Source organism: Carlito syrichta, unplaced genomic scaffold, assembly GCF_000164805.1.
Source record: "Carlito syrichta isolate Samal-C Ts95f unplaced genomic scaffold, Tarsius_syrichta-2.0.1 Scaffold302038, whole genome shotgun sequence".
Taxonomy (NCBI): domain Eukaryota; kingdom Metazoa; phylum Chordata; class Mammalia; order Primates; family Tarsiidae; genus Carlito; species Carlito syrichta.
Genome location: NW_007246134.1, coordinates 567,149 through 571,385, shown reverse-complemented (window position 1 = coordinate 571,385; position 4,237 = coordinate 567,149).

Genomic DNA, 4,237 nt, shown 5'->3' with positions numbered 1-4,237 from the left:
GAGCCACTGAGCCCGGCTTCTCCTTCACTTTTTAAAAATTCAAGTGAAATTCGTGCCATGTAAGACAAGCCATTTTGTTTTTACTTTTGTCTTTTCAAGCACATGAGCATTTTTACTAACACGGTAAGTTCTTTTTTAAGCATGGTAGGGTTTGACCCCAAATACTCCTCAGCTCTGCGACTCAAATGAACTTCCAGCTGGACGTCTGAACCCTGACGATGCCTCTGCCCAGTCCAGTGTAGGGTCCAAGGCAGATATTGGCATGCTCTCATTTCCCCAGCCCCTCCAGGCCTTTGCAGATACCTCTTTCATTTCATGCCCAGAATCCCCTGAAATGCACCAGGGTATTAAATCGACTCGTGCGGAATACCAAGGTCTCATCTCCGATTCTAGATTCTGTGAAAAATGAACCACTTTGAAGTGTGCAATTCGGCAGCACACAGTACCTTCACAGAATTGTGCAACCACCACTTCCTTCCAGGCCAAAATGTGCTTATCACCCCAAAAGAAGCCCTCGCCCCCCTCCCATGAAGCAGTTATCTTCCACTCCTCCCTCTCCCCGACCCCTGACTACTACGGACCTGTTTTCTGTGTCTATGGGCTTGTCTATCGTGACTATTGTGGGCACAAAGTATGTATAAGTCATGAAGTGGGGGGCGGGGGAGACCCCCAATTCTCTTTTCCACCCTACTCTTCCTCAGCCCTCACATACCTGGTCGCTCGGGGGGAACAACAGGCGTCATCCTTGATTCCTGTCTTTCCTTCAACACGAACACCCAGCCCATCAGCACCCCCTGTGGATACTGCCTCTGAAACACACACACACACACACACACACACACACACACACACATACACACACGTGCACACACCAGCTGCCTCCTTCCAAGTTCAAGCCAGCATCCTCTCTCGCCTGGACTTTCGTGACATCTCCTGAGCAGCCCCCTGCTGCTGGCCCTTCCTGCAATAACACCTGTCTGTGCCTGCTTCTAACTTGCCGACCCTGTCCCGTGACACCCTTGCCCTTGGCTCAGAAGGCCCCGTGGGATCTGCACTCCCTCCCAAATTCCTCTTTCACCACCTTTGGCCTTGGTGGGTTCACTTTGGCTGTGCTGACCTTGCTTTCGCTCCCTGGATATGACATACTCACTCCTTCTCAGAGCTCCAGGTGTGACCTGCCCATGTCAACTCTGCAGAGGGATCTCCTGGACTCCACCAAGGCAGCACAAGCCACCCTCCAGAGACTCCGCTTCCGAGGGGCCCTCCTGGCATATTTTCTTGCTTCTCTGTTTGCTAGTTGTCTCTCCCCACTGGAATGAGATCTTCATGGGGGATCAATGAACACTTACTTGACTGGCTACATGCATATTGAAAATAACCGTCACAATATAATATTCCATTTATCGAGCTAAGTGCCAGGCAGCCGGGCCCGGTGGCTCACGCCTGTAATCCCAGCACTTTGGGAGGTGGAGGTGAGAGGACTGCCTGAGCCCAGGGGTTTGGGAGCAGCCTGGGCAACGTGGTGAGATCTCGCCTCTACAATTAAAAAAAAAAATTAGGCCGGACTCGGTGGCTCAGCCTGTAATCCCAGCACTTTGGAAGGCTGAGGCCTCGGGTTCGAGACCCGCCCGGGCAACTTGGCGAGACTTCGTCTCTACAATAAATAAAAAATCAGCTGGGCATGGTAGCGTGCGCCTGTAGTTCCGGCTACTTGGAAGGCTGAGCGGAAGGATCGCCAGAGCCCGGCAGGTCGAGGATGTGGTAGCCGGGAGCGTGCCAATGCACTCCAGTCTGGGTGACAGAGTGAGACTCCAACTCAAAAAAAAAAAAAAAAATTAGCCAGGTGTGGTGGCGCACACCTGTAGTTCCAGCTACTTGGAAAGTTGAGACAGAAGGACGGCCTGAGCCTAGCAGGTCGAGGCTGTGGTGGTCATTGAATGTGCCACTGCACTTCAGACTGGGTGACAGAGTAAGACTCTGACTCAAAAAAAAAAAAAAGAAAAAAGAAAAAAGAAGATGCCAGACGATGTTCAATGTTCCTTACATAATTATCCCATTTAATCTCTGCAATAACCCTATGGCGTGGACGCCTTTATTCATCTCTATTTTATGGATGAGGAAATTGAGGCTCACAGTGGTTTGTGACTTGGCCAAAGTCCTCTGCCAGCAGTGGGTTGGTGAGTATGGAAAAGGTCAGGGAGGAAGTTTTCAGGGCAGGGGTGAGATGGGCCGGCTGCAAGTTCTGCCTTGGTTCCTCTGGGGAGGTGGGTTGCCAACACCTGCAGAGAGGCCCCGATCTCTGCCATCCAGGAGCAAAACTGCCCAGGGAACAGGAGCTGGTATAGAAAGGGCAGGGCTGAGGATCTGGATCGAGTTGGAGTCTCTGGCGTGTTTCTTCCCACGCGTCTCCTACCTTCCGTTTTTTTAGTAGAAAGGTGAGATGGGCTTAGAATATTCCAAAGTTTTCTTCTAGCAACTTTGTGTGTGTGTGTGCGTGTGCGTGTGCGTGTGTGTGTGTGTGTGTATGTGTGTGTATAAGGGGGAGAGGAGTCATGAGCCCTCCAAATGGTAAAATAGGAGAGCTCTGTGTAGAAACAAAACGCAGTGGTGAGCCACCTTGTGTTCAGGCTCTCCTTGCATGCCTCCTCGGATGAGGGGCTTACTGTCTTACAAAGTCCTTGCCAGTCACGGCCAGGTGAAGACATTTACAGAGCCTGACACACTCTTTCTTACGGAGGCCATACCCCACTGCATGATAAGTGCAATGCAATTTACGCACATTCCAGAGAAAATGTAACTGGTACATGGCTATTTCACGCGACGGGCTGCCCTGGACCGGCTGGCATACTGTTGCATCTGTGGATGCTCGACGGAACATTTATCCCTTGCGATTTCTTTTCATGTTTTAGATCTGGTATTGTGTGTGTGTGTGTGTGTGTGTGTGTGTGTGTGTGTGTGTGTGTGTGCATGTGCGTGTGCGCGTATGCACATGCATGGGTGTGCACGTGTGAGAGAGAGAGAGAGAGTTTGCAAACCTTCTTGTAGGTAGGTCTCTGAAAAGCTCTGAGGCCTGGAGGACAAAGCTAAGCCCCTTTGACAGGCAGCCCTTCGGAGCACCATGACACACCATCACCAACTGTAGTCCTGTTATCACCATCTCCTCCACCACCATCACCACCGCCATCACCACCACAACTTCCACCGTCACTGTCCCCTTCACCATCATCACTGCCAATCATCGTCACATCGCCTCCAACACCGCCATCCCGGTCACCATCACTTTCACCGTCATCACCGCCAGCGTCACCATCACCTCCACCACTGGTAGCAGCTGTGGCCGCATGAACTGGACGTACGAGCTCCCCCTGCCAATACTGTCTCCTTCCTCTCTGTTCACTCTCCCAACCTCATTCCTCGAAGGTTCTGCCCTTCCAGCAATGTACAGCTTGCTCGGACCGGCCAAAGTCCCGCAGCCAGCTGGGGCACCTTAAAGATATCAGCAGCCAGCAGCTAGCACTTGCCAGGAACACGGACACCTGCTGGCGTCTTATGTAACCCCTGCTCTTCTGAGAGAGCCCAAGGTCTGCAGTGCCCCCACCAAGCCTTGGGCGATCCATCTGGCTTCTAGATGGATCTTAAACTCTTTCTCTTAGTCAGAGCCTCTGGCCACCAACCCTCTGGTTCCACAAAGCACCGTGTTCTCCACGCCCAGCATTCTCAAAAGAGGTTAGACCCCTGGTTGCACGCGCTCGGCACCGCCGTGTGCTTCCCACATGGCACTCACCGTACCTGTCACTACCCCCATGTGTGCTGTTCTCTTTCTCTGCCAACCCCTGCCAGGGGACAGTCAGCTCCATAGGGCAGGCCTGGGTCCACCCACCTCTGCATCCAGCCAATGCCGGGTAAGCATCGCTGCAGGCCCCAGTCCAAACGAGGCTTGACAGAGCACGTTAAGGGCCAGCGCGGGCAGCTGTCTATCTGGGAGAGATTTTTGCCATCCTGAGGTGGCCGGTCTGTGGCCAGTGGTGGGGGTGGAGATCAAGTTGCAATCTCGACTGTACAGACTCTTGAAGGGGCTCTGTTGGGCTCAAAGCCTTGGGGGTTCTCCTCCAGAAAGGTGGCTGCACTTGCAGCCTGCCTGTTGAGACATTCAGAGAGACACTGCTGGTCTGAGGGGAAAGTGTGTTTGAGTGTGTGTGTGTGTCAGGGGAGGTGTTGTAGGATCCCTGAATCATCT